Below are 20,390 nucleotides of genomic sequence, written 5' to 3' on the forward strand. Positions count from 1 at the left end.
GCTGGAGTGTGTCAGCAGTTCCTGCAATAGGAAGGCATTGATGCTATGGACTGGCCCGCCTGTTCCCCAGACCTGAATCCAATTGAGCACATCTGGGACATCATGTCTCACTCCATCCACCAACGCCACGTTGCACCACAGACTGTCCAGGGGTTGGAGGATGCTTTAGTCCAGGTCTGGGAGGAGATCACTCAGGAGACCAACCGCCACCTCATCAGGAGCATGCCCAGGCCTTGTAGGGAGGTCATACAGGCACGTGGAGGCCACACACACACTACTGAGCCTCATTTTGACTTGTTTTAAGGACATTACATCACAAGTTGGATCAGCCTGTAGTGTGGTTTTCCACTTTAATTTTGAGTGTGACTCCAAATCCAGACCTCCATGGGTTGATAAATTTGATTTCTGTTGATAATTTTTGTGTGATTTTGTTGTCAGCACATTCAACTATGTAAAGAAAAAAGTATTTCATAAGAATATTTCATTCATTCAGATCTAGGATGTGTTATTTTAGTGTTCCCTTAATTTTTTTGAGCAGTTTTCTTCCATTTCTTCCATTTTGAATTCAGGCTGTAACACAACAATGTGGAATAAGTCAAGAGGTATGAACACTTTCTGTATCTTTTATTAAAGTTCACAGAAGTAAAATGTCAAGGTAGACCTACCAATTAGTTCGTGTTTTTACTACTGTTTGATTTACTGAAAATCAGTAACAGAATTTCAGAAAAATCTGAAACAGAATTACTGCAATTGAATTGGCTACAATGGGAATTCATAGTAGTCACAAACCACAGTTGGGTCACCTGATGAGTTTGTCCATCTCATAACGGTTTTTCTTTATTTTATCTGTCATCTGGCAGTCAAAGCAAGTGTCTGCCTTTTTCACTTCTCTCTCTCTCTCTCTCTACAGTTAATGTCACCTCTCCCGGATCATATTGACAACTACACATGAGCTCCCTCTCTTTCCATTTACTGTAACCGGCATCCTACCCACTGAGCACTGACCAACACTGGACATCCATGGACATTGAAAAGTAGTTGAAATTTGGTCAGTTCGCCCTGAGCTTGATTTCAATGTCTGCAGATGTTGTTTATTGTTACCGTCCGGACTTGATTTGAACGTCCACTGATGTAGATTTTTGGTCGAGTTTGGACTGGCCTTGATTTGTTCCAAATATAGTCCGAACCAAATATGAAGCAATCATAGAAATCAATGTTTCACAAGTTTGGACATTACAGCACAGTACAATACAATACACTACAGTAAAACGAGTTAACTAGAGTATAGTTCCATACTGTACAGTGCAGTACAGCCCTATTCTGTACGTTATTCTGTACTGTACAGTAGAGTTGAATAGAGTAGAGTTCAGTACTGTACAGCAGAGCACACTAAAATTGAGAACAGTATAATGTACTGTAAGGCACTGTACTCTACTTTACTGAACTCTGATGTACTGTACTCTACTGAGCACTACTGTGCCGTACTTTGATGTCCAAACTTGTGAAACATAGACGTCTATGATTGATTCAGCAAAAGTGGTCTTGTTTGGGGGCAGAGCTCATTAAAATAATAGCCGCTATGTAGAATAATATCAACATATGCAAAGGAAGATATTACATATTTGTACCATTGTGCAACTATTCAGGCTATATCGCCATGAATACAATATTATTAATGTCTGTAATTATGCATCTGTATAGTACATGACCCATGACGAAATTTCGTTATTGCTGGGTGTATATCCAATTTAGTTATTGTAATTCCATAATCAAAATGTAAAAAATTAAAGTCAAGGTATAACGTGCTAGCTGACACGCCATTATTTCCGCAGACATCTTTGAATCTTGGACCAGATATTTAACAGTTTTTGGAAAACGTGGGCACATAAAAAATAGATTTTACTGAATTTGTGTTACTAAACAGTTTATGCAGTATTCAGCTAAATTATTAAAATGTAAAATGTCCCTGTGTGTGTGTGTGTGTGCATATTGACAGACCAAAGTGCTGATCGGGTCAAAATCAATGAAATGTCAATCAGAGCCATGGCATCCACACCTGTGTTTGTGTGAGCAATGCTCATGTGTGACTTTCGTGTGTGACCGCTGTGTGTGTGTCTTAGCAATGTGCATGTTCTGTGTGCAGTTGGGGGCAGGGCGTCATGACAACGCAGGCCTGGAAATGAGGCTAGTTGCCGTGGAAACCACATGCTGAGAGCTTTTCTACAGGATGAGTGAAGGAGCGAGAGAGAGAGAGACATAGACAGAGACAGTAAGATACAGTAGATGGCATTAAGGATTTATATAGCATTTCTTGAGCATTCAACACACTCTTTGTTGCCCTGAAACTCTTGCTAGAGGCTCTGTCCTCTTGTCAGTAGATATTTTCTATTGCTTTGCACGTATAACCAGAGTAGTCTTCACACATGGATGACTCCCTTACAAGCAACAAAGCATTACATAGTAGTCCTGTAGGGGTGTGCCGAGTACTCGGACAAAATGAGTATTGTAATAGATATGGAGAATTTTCTGAATACCGTTATGACACAAGTGTTTTTTGTAATTATCTGTAATCTGAAGAAAAAAAAAGTGTCTTTCAGCTGCCAGCTCACATCTTTATTTCACTCAAACAGTATGAAGCGCTGTGTGTTCTAAACAACTATTGGCTAGTTCTTCTGTCTGTAAAGAAATGGGCGGGGTATCGCTTGAGCCTGCTGCAAAGATTGGTTTAGAACAAGCCGCTCTCCCTCTGCTCTCATAGACAGACACATGCACTCACTGTTTCACTCACAGTCAATCATCTCAGGCCCTTCTCCAAACATTGTGTATGAATCAGAATCCGTGTCTAGTAATTTGCTGTGAATCTAGTTAATTCCTGTTGACTTTGCTGAGACCATTTTGTTGTTTTTGTCTGTCTACTTGCTGTTGTTTAGTTTGGTATAATTATTCCATTGCTGACTACGTCTGTCGTTATGTCATGATCTGAGCCCATGCTTGCTATTATTATTATTATTTATTCTCGCTCAGGAATGTTTACAAAGCGACAGATCATTTGAAAATAAAATGTAGATAGTTTATTTTGGTTGTACAAATGTTGTTGCGTAAGTATCGGGAGAGAAACGTTTTGCTCCTCTCAAAAGTGAAACAATCAAATTATCCTACTTTCATCTAAATCTGTGTCTGGAGTGAATGCAAGCAGTAGTAGCCAGCCATGCATTAGGCTGTTTTTTAGCCTATTTTGTTGTTAATCGAGTAAATTGTAAAGTAAATTGTGCATTTGCATCTTTCTGGGTCGTTTACCTTTGAACAATGTGTGAAGGAAAATAACGATGAGATGCACTCTGAGGGATAGCTTGAGGTATAGGCTTTACCGGAATATAAAGCGCACTTTCAGGCTTTCTGATCAAGAGGAAATCAGATCACAATGGTGCTTTAAAGAAAGACAAAATATATATAGGTCAAATCATGACGTCAGTGATCTTCAGGTCAGAAAGTTGGAGCTCTAGAAAGGTGGCTGAGTTTCCGAATTGTAGGATGAGTTGGATGACCATTCAACTATTTTTCCAAGTCAGAGCTCGTTTTTTTCAGAGTTCACAGTTGTCTTGAACACACTGAAGGCGGAAGGAAGAGATTTCCAAGTTCCCAGATGTTTTAAACAAGGCATGAGTATCAAGTGTGATAAAACAAACTAATGTAGTCTCCTCTGCTGCAGCTGTAGCTGTAGGCAGCCCACTCACCATAGTGTTGGGTTGCCTAGCAACCAGAATAAACAAACACACAGTGCTCATGCCTCTGTCCCATACACACAGACTTGAAGTTCAGTAGTCTAGCTAATTTCAACATGAATAATGAAGAGTGAGAAAGTTACAGAAGAACACATATCATACCCCTAAAGCATGCTAACCTCTCACCATTACAATGACAGGTGAAGTTAGTATTTTGGGGGGGGGGGTATAATATTTGTGTGTCTGCACTTTAACCTCAGTAATATTATCATTTCAAATCCACGGTGCTGGAGTACAGAACCAAAGCAAACAACAACTTGTGAATGTCCAGATACTTTTGGAACTCACTGTAAATATCCACACACCAAGAATTACTTATGGTAGATTCTTTCAGCAGACAGAGTGTCAATTCAGGTCAGATTGTAGCATATTTTTACTCTTTACAAACCGGAGAACATGCAGAGTTGTTATAATTAGGTTCACCATTAGCTGTTGCAAAACGCAGCAGCTTCTCTTCCTTTGGTTCCACACAAAACACGAAACATGACATAACACAGAACATTAATAGACAAGAACAGCTCAAGGACAGAACTACATATTTTTGTTTTTTAAAGGCACACGTAGCCTACATATGTCATGTACTGTCATGTTGTCTTGTCTCTGTCCTTTCCCTTCACCCTGTCTCCCTCTGCTGGTCGTGTTAGGTTACCTTTTCTCCCCCGCTGTCCCTTGTCTCCTCTAACTACCCATTCACCCCGTTCCCCACCTGTTCCCTTTTTTCCCTCTGATTAGGTCCCAATATCTCTCTCTGTTTCTGCTCCTGTCCTTGTCGGATTCTTGTTTGTTTGTGTCATTCATGCCTGAACCAGACTGTCGTCATGTTTGCTGTAACCTTGTCCTGTCCTGTCGGAATCTGCCGGTCCATCTGAGCCTACCTATGTTTGGTAATTAAAGAAGCTCTGTTTAAGTTGATTCGCTTTTGGGTCCTCATTCACGCACCGTAACAACATATCAATACATATAGATAGTTATGCACTGTACAAATAATGCTGCAGCAAAAGGGAGAGCATTTGGAAGGGGAGAGTGTGTGTTGGTAGAAGATGGATAAATAGATGGATTATGGTACGAAAACAATTGTTAATTATCATTAAATTTACACTACTGCTATTGCATAAAATACATCTACTACTTGAAAATAAAAGTTGACTTCCAGAAAAACCTGGAGCCATAAAAACTAGTAGCAAAATACATTGATGTTTTTTGCGGGGTAATGGGCTCTCAGAACAATTCTATGCGGGTTAGTTCGGGTTGCGGAAAAAAATCTGTCCTGATGTCGGGTGTCTGGGTTCTTGGAATTGATATGGCCCGGAGCAGGGCAGGACTCTAACATAGAGCGCATCTGAAATGGCACCACATTCCCTATAAAATAACCACATGTAGTGCACTATACTGGTAACATGGTGACATTTCAGACACAGCCTGTTCGATATCAAACTAAGAGAACTGTCAAGTAGTACATCAAGCTTTAACCAACTTAGAAACAGCACTGCAAATACACCAAATATGTTGTCTTGGATCGGAGTCAATCAGCCAATAAGAGCCCACAGATGCTGGGTGCATCTCAATAGTCTCATCTCAAACATAGGTACATTTCAAAAATCTCACCTCAAACACAGGTTGGGTGCATCTCAATAGTCTCATACCTCACCTCAAAACACAGGTCAGGTGCATTTAGATTGTCTCACCGTACCCAACTTCATCTCAAACACAGGGCGGGTGTAGCTCAATAGACACATCTTTTAGTTATTTATTTTACTTCACATTTATTAAACCAGGTAGGCTAGTTGAGAACAAGTTCTCATTTGCAACTGCGACCTGGCCAAGAAAGCATAGCAGTTCGACACATACAACACAGAGTTACACATGGAATAAACAAAACATACAGTAGAAAAAATACATACATACAGTGAGTGCAAATGAGGTAACAAGGGAGTTAATGCAATAAATAGGCCATGGTGGTGAAGTATTTGCAAAATAGCAATTAAACACTGTGCAGAAGATGCATGTGCAAGTAGAGATATTGGGGTGCAAAGAGCAAGATAAATAAATAAATAAATAAATAAATACAGTATGGGGATGAGGTAGCTGGATGGGCTGTTTACAGATGGGCTATGTACAGGTGCAGTGATCTGTGAGCCGCTCAGACAACTGGTGCTTAAAGCTAGTGAGGGAGATATGAGTGCTACGAGAGGGTGCTGCTATGGTGACCAGTGAGCTGAGATAACGCGGGGCTTGGTGACGAGTATGAAGCGAGGGCCAGCCAACGAGAGCATAGAGGTCGCAGTGGTGGGTAGTATATGGGGCTTTGGTGACAAAACGGATGGCACAGTGATAGACTGCATCCAATTTGTTGAGTAGAGTGCTGGAGGCTATTTTATAAATTACATTGCCGAAGTCGAGGATCAGTAGGATGGTCAGTTTTACAGGGCATGTTTGGCAGCATAAGTGAAGGATGCTTTTGTTGCGAAATAGGAAGCCAATTCTAGATTTAATTTTGGATTGGAGATGCTTCATGTGAGTCTGGAAGGAGAGTTTACAGTCTAACCAGACACCTAGGTATTTGTAGTTATCCACATATTCTAAGTCAGAGACGTCCAGAGTAGTGATGCTGGACGGGCGGGCAGGTGCGGGCAGTGATCGGTTGAAGAGCAGTTGGAGGCCACGGAAGGAGTGTTGTATGGCATTGAAGCTTGTCTGGAGTCCAAAGAAGGGCCAGAAGTATACAGAATGGTGTCGTCTGCGTAGAGGTGGATCAGATAATCACCAGCAGCAAGAGCGACATCATTGATGTAAACAGGTTGTTTGAAAGGGATAGGTTGGATGCCTAAAGGGATCTGGCCTCTACCTGCCGAGTTGTATAAAGGAGAGATTGAGGGAAAGCCCAAGGAGAGGAGGAATAATGAAATGCATTCCTAATGTTCAGCTATGGTCAGGGGTCAGGTAACAACCAAGCAACTTCTCTCTAAGGTGGGTTGAGGGGTGAGGGAGTGAATGACTGAGTGACTGTGTCTGCATGCGTGCGTGTTGACTCACAGGGCACGGTGCGGAGGTAGAGGTTGTCTCTAATAATTTGCTGGTGGTCGTGGTCCACGGAGCCCTTGGAGAAGCGCAGGTTGAGGTAGTGCCGAAGGTCCTTATCCACCACGCCTCCTACACTCAAAAACACCATAAACAAACAGACAGTTAAAATGCAGTCTAAAACACACACGCGGATGCAGGCCCTCAAGCAAGCAGACGCAGACACACACAGACACACAAAACATGGTACACATCACAGTAATTGTGTGAACTAGTACACTCAGAAAAAAATATTCCCAAAGGGGTTATTTGGCTGTCCCCATAGGAGAACCCTTTTTGGTTCCAGGCAGAACCAATTAAGGTTTAAGGTAGAACCCTTTTGGTTCCATGTAGAACCCTCTAAGGAACCAAAAGGGTTATACTTGGAACCGTTTTTAAAAGGTGTATCCTATAGGGACAGCTGAAAAAAACATTTTAGGTTCTAGATAGCATCTTCTTTTCTAATAGTGTAATCACCTTGGGCTCAACATGCTCAGCAGGCTGTGATGTGTGTGTGCGTGCGTGTGTACAAAGACAAGCGGGACAAGGACAGAGGCCTATCACGCCACATCTCACTAATGATATAGAGCACAGAGTCCGACAGAGTGTATTGAGTCTCTTTATTTGTCAGTGTATAGCTTAATCCCTACATCTCCACATGACAAACCCTAGTAAGACTTCATAGTGTACACCAGAGTTGCCATTCGTGTTAAATTAAGACCTAGACAACCAGGTGAGGGGAGTTCATAACTAATCAATGACCTTAAAACCTTGTGACTAGGGGGCATTATTTTCATTTTTGGAAAAATAACGTTCCCGTAGTAAACGGAATATTTTGTCAGGACAAGATGCTAGAATATGCATATAATTGACAGCTTAGGATAGAAAACACTCGAAAGTTTCCAAAACTGTAAAAATCTTGTCTGTGAGTATAACAGAACTGATATTGCAGGCGAAAGCCTGAGAAAAATCCAATCCGGAAGTGCCTCATGTTTTGAAAGCGCTGCGTTCCAATGCGCCTCTATTGAGCAGTGAATGGGCTATCAACCAGATTACTTTTTCTCCGTATTCCCCAAGGTGTCTACAGCATTGTGACGTAGTTTTACGCATTTATGTTGAAGAATACCCGTAAGAGGCTACATTGCGCAAGTGGTCACCCGATGCCCCCAGAGTGATTCTCGCGTAAAATAAAGAGGTAGCCATTATTCCAATCGGTCCTACTGAAAAACGAATTGTCCCGGTGGATATATTATCAAATAGATATTTGAAAAACACCTTGAGGGTTGATTATAAACAACGTTTGCCATGTTTTTGTCGATATTATGGAGCTAATTTGGAATATTTTTTGGCGTTTTCGTGACTGCAATTTCCGGGCGATTTCTCAGCCAAACGTGAAGAACAAACGGAGCTATTTCGCCTACAAAAATTATATTTTTGAAAAAAAGGAACATTGGCTATCTAACTGGGAGTCTCGTGAGTGAAAACATCCGAAGCTCATCAAAGGTAAAATATTTAATTTGATTGCTTTTCTGATTTCCGTGACCAAGTTACCTGCTGCTAGCTGGACAAAATGCTATGCTAGGCTTTCGATAAACTTACACAAATGCTTGTCTAGCGTCGGTTTTGAAAATCTGAGATGACAGGGTGATTAACAAAAGGCTAAGCTGTGTCTCAATATATTTCACTTGTGATTTTCATGAATAGGAATATTTTCTAGGAATATTTATGTCCGTTGCGTTATGTTAATTAGTGTCAGTCGATGATTACGCTCCCTCATGCGGGATGGGGAGTCACTAGATTAAGTGATCAATCAAGTCCAATGGAGGAGCGAAAACACTTGTTATGTGGAGACATTTTATTGGGAAAGGGGTGGTGTATGGTGTAAACCAGGGGTGTGAAACTCAATTTCTGGATGGCCATGTGTCTGCGAGTTTTCACTCCTCCCTTCTAGAACAACGAACACTCAGTGGCAAATAAGAACATGGACATTTCATAGATCCAACACACCATAGCACATCTTTTGGACTGAAATGTATAGCTACATCAGCTTTAACGATGGTTTGTTAAGCCTTCATTCACCATCTTCCACGTTCATGTCACCACAACCCCTCGCCTTTTGAGCTCCCGGGAGGCGCAGCGGTCTAAGGCACTGCATCTGTTCCGATAGTTGTACTTCTGTACAAAGTATTATGTTGTCCTTTGTTGTCAACTAGTGGGGAAGTTGGGTACTGTAGTTTTTAATTCGTTAACATCTGTTCAGAGTTAATTCCTATCAGAACAATCCGAGCAACAACAGACAGACTCGTTATGTGTTTCCATCTTGCTAGGCCTTGGTTAAAGATAAGTCTGTAAGTATTTTAAGTTTTTAGGACATACTTTTGCTAATTCAAATTGCGTTTCTAGAATATTGATGGTTTTTTTAAACATTTTTTTCCGATGATGCTAAACTAATTGCGCTAACTATCGCCCATTCACTTAACATTATGTGTTAGCATGCTAGCTAACATTTCGTGACGGAATTTAACTTCTTTCGGTTTTGGAAGTATATAACTATTTTAAGTGTTCAGATACCTCGGACAGAGGTAAAGTATAGTTATTAAGCTATACGAACACTTAGATTGTGTGTATATGTTTAGTGGCACCTTTCCTGTGATGTAAATTGTCATAATTTCTGCATGGTCATGTTGGCAAGCTCAGGATATTTTATTGTTGCTAGCTTGTGATAAAATGCTCTTCTTTATTTGTATCCATTTTCATAAATGTATATAGCTAATTTTCTAATACATTTTCTCCTTTTTGTATCTGTTACAGTTTTACAAACAAAATATCTTCTAAAGATTCTTAACGGCACCAATGCCTCCCTGATTCTTTATTATATTCTTTATTTATTTATTAAGAGTGGAAGCTGTCTGCCAAACTTTGTAGCTTACACATTGTGAGGGCAGAACAGCATCTCAGTGCTAGAGGTGTCACTACAGACTCTCTGGTTCGAATCCAGGCTGTATCACAACCGGCCATGATTGGGGGTCCCATAGGGCGGCACACAATTGGCCCAGTTTTGGCCAGTGTAGGCCGTCATTGTAAATAATATTTTTTTCTTAATTAACTGACTTGCCTTGTTAAATAAAGGTTAAATAAAAAAATTACACAAACAAATCATGAACCTTATCTGAAAAGAATCGCACTGGAATGCAATAGCATCTGTTTTACGGGCTTCTGACCAATTCTGTTATTTTTTGTACATAATGTTTCCACAATCTTTCCTATGACCAAAAATAGGTTCTGACCATAAAAAGGCAATTACTAACCTTAATTTGGATGAAGATGTCACGTATACTCCTTCGCCGGCTCTCAAGGTCACCAGGCTGCTCATTATTACACACACCTGTCACCATCGTTAGGCACACCAGCACCTCATCAGACTCACCTGGACTCCATCACCTGCCTGATGACCTTCCCTATATATGTCACTACCTTTGGTCTTTTCCCTAGGCGTTATTGTTTCTGTTCCAGTGTTCATGTATGCACACTACCCATGTTTCTTGTTTTGTTCATTTAGTTATTGAATACACTCCCTGAACTTGCGTCCCGACTCCCAGCATACACGTTACAGAAGATTTGTAGTTCAATGAGTCGGCAGCGCAGGGCATACTGCCTCACCCTGGACCAGGCCCGAGACAGCAATATAGAGGCCGAAGTGCCGGCAGCCTGATGAAACTACTGTTGTGAGTAAATAAACCACTTCTACCCTCTATTCTATAGGCGAATGCACAGTCACTGGAGAACAATATGGACGAGCTCCTTTCGCAACTATCCTATCAACGGGACCTGAAGAACTAATCTTTTTCTTGGAAACGTGGCTGAACAAGGACATGGATAAAATTCTAGCTGTTTTTCCTATACATCAGCCGGAGAGAATGTCAGCGTCGGGTAAGCTCAAGGGGGGCGTTGTGTGTCCCTTTGTTAACAGCTGTTGCGCAGTCTATAATATTAAAGAAGTCTTGAGGTTCTGCTCACCTGAGTTAGAATACCTCATAAGGTGTAGAGTCTTCTATATTTTTCACACCACTAACCGGCACTATGGCCACACTCAATGAGTTGTCTACTGTAGGGCCATAAGAAAGCAAGAAAATGGTCATCCAAAGCCATGCTCCTAGAGCTGGTGATTTAACGCAGGAAAAATGTAATCCGTTTTACCTCATTTCTACCAGCATGCCACCTGTGCAACTTTAGGCGAATAAACTCTATATCACCTTAACTCCACACACAGAGACACATACCAATGTCACGGATTTCTTCCATCGAAGGAGAGGAGGACCAAAACGCAGCGTGGTTAGAGTTCATGCTTTTTAAGATGAGAAACTCAACATGAACACAAAAACAACAAACGTGGCAAAACCCGAAACAGACCGATCTGGTGCAGAGAACACAAAGACAGGAAACAATCACCCACAAAGTACCCACAGAATATGGCTGCCTAAATATGGTTCCCAATCAGAGACAACGATAGACAGCTGCCTCTAATTGAGAACCAATCTAGGCAACCATAGACATACAAAATACCTAGAAAGGAGACAGCCCCAATAAACATACAAGACAAAAACACATATCACTCATGTCACACCCTGACCTAACCAAAATAACGAGGAAAACAAAGAATACTAAGGTCAGGGTGTGACAACCAAGCTCTTCCTCCTCCTCCATTTGGTAAATCTGACGATAATTCTGATTCCTGCCGACGAGCAAAAACTCCTACAGGAAGTACCAATGACGCGCTCAATACGGAAGTGGTCCGATGAAGCGGATGCTAAGCTACAGGACTGTTTCGCTAGCACAGACTGGAATATGTAACCGGACTCATCCAGTCACCGGCTTCATTAATAAGTGCATTTGCTACATTGTCCACACAGTTCATCCACACGGAGCTAAAGGCTAGAGCGGCCGCTTTCAAGGAGCGGGACAATAACCCAGAAGCTCATAAAAAAATCCCACTACGCCCTCCAACAAACCATCAAACAGGCAAAGCATCAATACAGGACTATGATTTAAATCCTACTACTCTGCTGCTCATTAGGCTTGCTAACCGATAACAAATGGAAACCCAGCCGCGAGCTTCCCAGTGATGCAAGCATACCAGACAAGCTAAATACCTTCTATGCTCACTTCGAGGCAAACAACACTGAACCATGCGTGAGAGCACTAGCTGTTCCGAATTACTGTGTAATCATGCTCTCCTTAGCCGACGTGAGTAAGACCTTTAACCTCTAGCGACGAGCAATCCCGTATCCGGTAGCGTAATCATAGCCACCAAGCGCAATACCATAACGCAACGTTTCCTATTCATGAAAATCGCAAATGAAATGAAATAAATATATTCAAACACAAGCTTAGCCTTTTGTTAACAACACTGTTCTCAGATTTTCAAAATATGCTTTTCAACCAAAGCTACACAAGCATTTGTGTAAGAGTATTGATAGCCTAGCATAGCATTAAGCCTAGCATTCAGCAGGCAACATTTTCACAAAAACAAGAAAAGCATTCAAATAAAATAATTTACCTTTGAAGAACCGGATGATTTCAATGACGAGACTCTCAGTTAGATAGCAAATGTTCATTTTTTCCAAAAAGATTATTTGTGTTGGCGAAATAGCTCCGTTTTGTTCATCACGTTTGGCTAAGAAAAAGACCGGAAAATGCAGTCACTACAACGCCAAACTTTTTTCCAAATTAGCTCCATATATATCGACAGAAACATGGCAAATGTTGTTTAGAATCAATCCTCAAGGTGTTTTTCACGTATCTATTCGATAATATATCAGTCGTGACAGTTGGTTTCTTATCAGAAGCGAACGGAAAAATACTGCAGCTGGAGATTACGCAATAATTGCAACGGAGGACACCAAGCGACCACCTGGTAGATGTAGTCTCTTATGGTCAATCTTCCAATGATATGCCTACAAATACGTCACAATGCTGTCGACACCTTGGGGAAGCGACAGAAAGCCTAAGCTCATTCGTGGCCCATTCACAGCCATATAAGGAGTCATTGGCATGAGGCGGTTTAAAAAAATGCGGTACTTCCTGATTTTTATCTGGGTTTCGCCTGTAACATCAGTTCTGTGGCACTCACAGACAATATCTTTGCAGTTTTGGAAACGTCAGTGTTTTCTTTCCAAAGCTGTCAATTATGTGCATAGTCGAGCATCTTTTCGTGACAAAATATCTTGGTTTAAAATGGGAACGTTTTTCATCCAATAATCAAAATAGCGCCCCCTATATCCAAGAAGTTAAAACAGGATCACATTCACAAGATGGATTACCTGGACCTGGGCCAGATGGATTACCTGGACACATACAAGCTGGCAAGAGTGTCTTCACTGACAATTTTCAACCTCTCCCTGACCCAGTCTGTAATACCCAATGGTGGAAAAAGTACCCAATTGTCATACTTGAATAAAAGTAAAGATACCTAAATAGAAAATGACTCAATTAAAAGTGAGTCACCCACTAAAATACTACTTGAGAAAAAGTCCAAATGTATTTGGATTTAAATATACTTAAGTATCAAAAGTGTAAATCATTTCACATTCATTATATTAAGCAAACCAAACAACACTATTTTCTTGTTTTTTTAATTTACGGATAGCCAGGGGCATACTCTAACACTCAGACACAAATTGCAAACAAAGCATTTGTGTTTGGTGTGTCTGCCAGATAAGATGCAGTAGGGATGACCAGGGATGTTCTCTTGACTTGTGTGAATTGGACCATTGTCCTATCCTGCTAAGCATTTGTAACAAGTACTTTTGGGTGTCAGGGAAATGAAGTAAAAAGTATATTATTTTCTTTAGGAAAGTATTGAAGTAAAAGTGGTCAACAATATAAATAGTAAAGTACAGATACCATAAAAACTACTTTAAAGTATTTTTACTTAAATAACGGCTTTACACCACTGGTAATACCTACAGTGGGGAGAACAAGTATTTGATAACCTGCAAAATCGGCAGTGTTTCTTACTTACAAAGCATGTAGAGGTCTGTAATTTTTATCACTTCAACTGTGAGAGACGGAATCTAAAACAAATATCCAGAAAATCACATTGTATGATTTTTAAGTAGATATCTACCTCAATTGCCTCGTACAGTCTGAGGTCCTGAGCGCTCTGGAGCAGGTTTTCATGGAGGATCTCTCTGTACTTTGCTCTGTTCATCTTTCCCTTGATCCTGACTAGCAACATCCCCACAGCATGATGCTGCCACCACCATGCTTCACTGTAGGGATGGCGCTAGGTTTCCTCCAGACGTGACGCTTGGCATTCAGGCCAAAGAGTTCAGTCTTGGTTTCATCAGCCCAGAGCATCTTGTTTCTCATGGTCTGAGTCCATTAGGTGCCTTTTGGCAAACTCCACGTGGGCTGTCCTGTACCGTTTACTGAGGAGTGACTTCCATCTGGCCACTCTAACATAAAGGCCTGATTCATGGACGCTGCAGAAATGGTTGTCCTTCTGGAAGGTTCTCTCATCTTCACAGAGGAACTCTGCAGCTCTTGCAGAGTGAACATCAGGTTCTTGGTCACCTCCCTGACCAAGGCCCTTCTCCCCCCAATTGCTCAACTCTAGGAAGAGTCTTGGTTATTCCACATTTCTTCCATTTAAGAATGATGTAGGCCACTGTGTTCTTGGGGACCTTCAATAATGCCAAATTTGTTGGTACCCTTCCTCAGATCTGTGCCTTTTTTAATTCATTTTAGAATTAGGCTCTAACCTAACAAAGGGGGTCTGAATACTTTCCAAATGCACTGTATATAGCCAAGTTGTTGTTAGTCATTGTGTATCTATTATTACTTGAATTATTATTACTTATCTATAATTTTCTTTCTGTCTGCACTTTTGGGAAGGTCCCATAAGTAAGCATTTCACTGTTAGTCCACACCTGTTGTTTACGAAGCATGTGACGAATAGCATTTTATTTGATTCGGATCTACAAATCAAATACCTATCACTTAACACACAGGATGGCCATACAGTGAGCTCTATGCTTACTGGGAATGATGACTACCTCACTTCCTCACAATGACTTCCTCACAAACAGAGACGACACTGAATCAGTATACAGTAGGACATTCATATCATCTTGTATGTTCAAGCTATTACGCTACACACACTGTATCCAATCCACTGGCACAGGCAATCATGCATACATGACAACAATTATGTTTACTGTCCATCAAGAGGAAATGCTTTTACAGTAGCACACACTACAGTAACACAAACACACACAAAACTGCCTCTAGACAGTGTCAACTGCACTGATCTAAAACAAAGAAACGCACACACAGCCCATAACCCTGTCGGTGACAACTGCACTGATTTGATCTGAAAACACAGAGCTCGTCAATAACACCTTATGTAAAAATGAATGACATCATTTTAACAAAGGTCTGAGGCACTGTGGTGAATCCCACCACAAAAGCAGACAGCTCTGCTGGTTAGAGCACAGCAGGAGAAGAAAGGGTGGAAAAGGAGGAGAGAGGAGAGAGGACAAACAAGTAGAAAATGCTAGCTGATGGGGAAAAGATTATCCGACTGTCGCAGTGTGAAAATAGCATCTGACACAATCAGTGCCGGAATCAATGCTAAACATCCCCCCCCCACCCCCCCACCCACCCACCCACACACACACATGCATGGACACACGCAGATACGCACGCACACAAATGCTCACACACACACACACAGACACATACTGTGCAGGCACCTTATCTGCAGCTGGCCCAGTTGGTAAAAGAGGTGCGCCGTCCTCCACAGGTATACATCCAGAGAGCTCTTTCCTCCCAGCCGTCCTCTAGCCCCGTGCCCAGGCACAGTGCCTCCCTCCCTGGCTTGGCCAGCCTCTAAATCACTCTATCCCTGGTTCTCTACCAATGCTCCAACATACAGCCCCCGCTGCAGCTAATTTACATCCCAGGAACGGTGATGGAAACGGGGAAGGGAGAGAGAGGTGGAGAGATGGAGAGACGACGACCGTCGGGAGACGACAGCGGAAAAAAGGAATCTGCCAGTGGGTAGCCGGGCTCATCCAGATCTGGTTGCTGATTGGTTAGAGGGGTTCTACAGTCCTGTAGCACCCCCTGTTCACTGATGGCAGTTCTGCACACATTCTCTTTAGCTGGTTGACCAACCAATGTTACTGACGGGAGATAAACACATCCTATTGCTGCAGGAAAATATGCCAATGAGCACACACACGCACACACACATGGTTGCATGTGCACATACACACACACACACACACACACACACACACACACACACACACACACAGATGCATACACATAAACACACAGCCCTAAGCACAGGCCAGGGCAAATATTTATAAGAAATCAGGAATATACAAACACACATACACACACAGTTACCAACGTGTATCTAAACTCTAGTTCATGTATAACATTACCTGTGTTACTAAATATACTGTAAGTTACACTCATACACACACAAACAAGCACACAAATTATTGTCCTGACAGTTTAGGTAATTATTTTCCAATTATAAGGTCAACAAAAATAACCCATACTCAACACTGTACTTGCGCATGTGACATTAAAACTTTAACACTGCACCAAATGCCCTAGTTTCAGATGCCAAATTATCCTTACACCTCTGAAGACTACCCACTGGGCACAGACATCAATTCAACTCCTACTCCACGTTGGTTCAATGTAATTTCATTGTCATGACATGGAAACAATGTTGATTCAACCCAGTGGGTAGGCACCTCCATGCCAGGACTTAAGTGGACTTAAGTGTTTTAATTCTGAACACTCAAAAGTCAGTGTCCTCTCTCTTTCTAAGGAAGTCATCAACACTCAAGGAAACTAAAGATCCTGACAGCCAACATGTTCAGCCTGAGCATGTGTGCCAAATTTCATCACTCTGAGTCAAACAGATCAAGAAATGTAAACATGTGCCTGTTATAGCGCCACCATGTGGTAGATCAAAATGCACTTAGATATGTTGAGTTTTGACAGTGTTTGGTACATGTGTACCAATTTTTGTCACAATACGAATGTCTTTTGATTTGTATGAATTTCTGCGATTTGTATGAATTGAATATTGTTTTTGGGACAATTCTAGAAAATATTGCGTTGAGGGAACTTGGTCCATACATGTCAAGTGTTTGTGCAGATCGGTCAATCGGTGCTAGAGGAGTAGTTCTTTAAGTGATTTGTACACAATTCTAAATGCAGAAAATCCATCATGGAGTACTTTATTGTTTCTTGAGGGAAATTTGTTCCTTGTGAGGAGAGGGACTAGGTCACACGGGTGCGTGATCTTAAAAAGTTTGCATTTTCAATCGCTTATTATAAACGCCACCATGTGGCCAATTGGCATGGTATTGCATTAGAGGATGTGGCCCTTGGCCCTTTACCATGTTCCTAAGATGCACAGTCCTGGGCCTTTGCTTTTCCCCTCCAAAATTTTTGAAAATACTGTATATACACACATAACAAGAACATACAGTATATACTATAAAATGTGGTAGACATGGTAGAGCACCTTATATAAGAAATTATAAATAGTAGCAGTAATTCTGTGTGTGTGTGTGTGTGTGTGTGTGTGTGTGTGTGTGTGCGCACCTGCATGTGTGGAAGTTGGTGCAAAAAGTCTCTTGAGAAGCAGGTGATTGCCTATGGACGTTCTAGTTAGGACTGCAGTGGACGTTTGCTCCAGTTTTAGTTCTGAAGGAGCGTTTTCTCCCCATAAGTGTGCTTTAACCCTTTTTTCTCTGGTGTGCTGATGCAATCATGTCCTCAAACTCAGGGGAATACCAGGGTGGGGAGGTTATTACAAATTCATTGAGGTCTTCTGGGTCCGTCTCCACATCAGACATCATATGTTCAGTTGCCCCATCAAATTGCTGCCTCTTCAGCAGAGAGCTCTTTTAAGCGATTGACCAAAGCCTGTGAAAATACAGGCGACAATGACTTATTCTGCCCAATAAACAAGTCTTGAACACTGGAATCTCAAAGTTTAAAAAACACACTAAAATCTGTGGAACAAGTCTCAACTATTTAAAACTCAGTACGCCATTTCAAATGTTTGGATTAGTTCACATTTATAACAAACCTGTCTTCTGGCAATGCCGCCTTCGCTTTTTCATGTCCGTCTTTGATGCTCTGTCTGGGGTGTCCGATTTCAGTACAATACCGCTGCGCTTGAGAAGATAGTCAGTCAGTGTGGTGTATTAGCGATTGTTATATGCATCAAAATCCTTGAGAAAATTATAAGAACTAGACTAGAACTATGTTAGTCAGTCTGTCTTTATGGGACTAACTCACCTTCAAAATCTGCCTCAATTTGCGCTCAACCTGACTGACCAGCAGTGGTGTAGTGCAGCCTATTATTGCTGAGACATAACAAAGAAAATACATGAAATTTGGGTTATGCATAAAATTCGCACCACTATTTCATGTAACATATTTGAGAAGGCTGGCCCTTCATAGCACTGCCTTCAATAGCATGACAATACTTTTCAGTGGTAATCTCCTTCACATGACTGACAAAGCCTGTGAAATGGAGACAAAGGGTTATCCTGCCTAATAAACAGAAGGTATTCAACACTGAAATCTCAAGTTTATAAATCACAAAAATGAATTATACAGGGCTTGTCATTTCAGAACCGAGTACTGCCTTTACACATATATGGATTGGTTCACATTTATGAACTAACCTGTCTCTGGCATGCCATTTTAGGGTTTTTTTGTTTCCTCTGTTGCTCATTTTGAGGTATTTGATGCTTCTGTTCAATATATTTTTGCTGCCACATCTGAAAAGACAAAGTCACTGGTGTATTAGCAATGAAAGTTAACTAGTTGGTTTTATTAATAGAATCACAGAACTTAAACCATTCACATTTCTAACTATTGCCAGTCTATTGCTTGTTATGTGTTCACTCGTGAGTACCAATCACTTCAGGAATTAATAAAAATGCATCATTGTCATAGCAATATGTGAACAATTCTTGACAGAAGTAACAAGCATCAGAATCTTTGTGGGAATAACTCACATTTTGTCTCTCTTACTCCAATCTCGATAACTTGATATTCAGCTCATCAACTGCCCGATATGAAAACCGAATAATTTGAATATTAGTAAAGCTAGCTAGCTAATACAAAAAAGAACAGCAATTGGAGCTACTGCTAGCGTTGCTATCTAAGGTTAATGTTAGCCCTAGAATCTAGCTACTGTGACAAAGTGAAAATGTAGAGTTTCAATCAACCTTGCTCGCACTGTGCGTAATGTAGTGGTGAAACCATTCACTTCAGAAAAAGGTGTGATATTAATAAAGTTTCCTTATCATTATGAGTTGTCGAATGCATAAACATATTTGCTGCCATTGCAGTTTGGCAATAGGTTGGCAATACAAGAGGTCTTCAGACTTACCATTTTTATATTATTTTCCTTCTGTAATTGACTTAGTATCCCATGTCTAACTCTGTGTTGTTGTTTTTGTCGCACTGCTTTGCTTTATCTTGGCCAGGTCGCAGATGTAAATAAGAACTTGTTCTCAACTGGCCTACATGGTTAAATAAAGGTGAAATAAAAAATCAAATGAATGAACAACTAGTGCTTTTTGAGTTCTTCACCCCTATTTGGAAAGTTATGCCTGCTCTTCAGTCTGAGAAACATTCTGAGAGCAGGTTCATGTCTTCTTCCTCTGTACTTAAAAACTGTTTGAAACTCTACAACACAATATTGTCTTTGGAAAACTGGTTCATAAATCCAAAGTCAATAGCAAATGTAACTATATATATTATTTTTTTTATGTTCCCTTTAATGTATTTAAAGCCTTTTTCAGCAAGTGTTTGCTGGCTTAACTAGCCATGTTAATTACAAACTAACTAGCACCTTCAGTCAGTGCACTGTAATGTCACGCTAGCTATTGCTAGCAGGTCAACCCGGAAGCTTGTAAGGTATCCCGCTATGCCCTCCAACGAACCATCAAACAGGCAGAGCATCAATCCAGGACTGAATGGTACTACACTGGTTCTGACGCTCATCGGATGTGGCAGGGCTTGCAAACTATTACAGACTACAAAGGGAAGCACAGCCGAGAGCTGCCCAGTGACACGAGCCTACCAGAGGAGATAAATAACTTCTATGCTTGCTTCGAGGCAAGTAACACTGAAGTATGCATGAGAGCATCAGCTGTTCCGGATGACAGTATGATCACGCTCTCTGCAGCCGATGTGAGTTAGACCTACAAACAGGTCAACATTCACAAGGCCGCAGGGCCAGACGGATTAACAAGACGTGTACTCCGAGCATGCGCTGACCAACTACCAAGTGTCTTCACATACATTTTCAACCTCTCTCTGTCTGAGTCTGTAATACCGACATGTTTCAAGTAGACCACCATATTCCCAAAGCCAAAGAACACTAAGGTAACCTTCCTACATGACTACCAACCCATAGCTCTGACATATGTCGCCATAAAAGGCTTTGAAAGGCTGGTCACATCAACACCATCATCCCAGAAACCTGAAACC

General features: G+C 41.2%; 1 protein-coding gene across 1 annotated transcript in view; it reads right to left on the minus strand.

Moving 5' to 3' along the window:
• LOC110501618 (membrane-associated guanylate kinase, WW and PDZ domain-containing protein 2) overlaps positions 1-16,012 on the minus strand; it is a 292,550-nt gene extending 276,538 nt beyond the window's left edge. Inside the window, 2 exon segments of the mRNA XM_036949610.2 lie at positions 6,816-6,932; positions 15,596-16,012. The gene's annotated coding sequence lies outside the window, so the exon portion shown is untranslated.
• Positions 16,013-20,390: the final 4,378 nt, after the last annotated feature.

This window comes from Oncorhynchus mykiss, chromosome 2 (assembly GCF_057628025.1).
Source record: "Oncorhynchus mykiss isolate SJ-2025 chromosome 2, ASM5762802v1, whole genome shotgun sequence".
Lineage (NCBI taxonomy): Eukaryota > Metazoa > Chordata > Actinopteri > Salmoniformes > Salmonidae > Oncorhynchus > Oncorhynchus mykiss.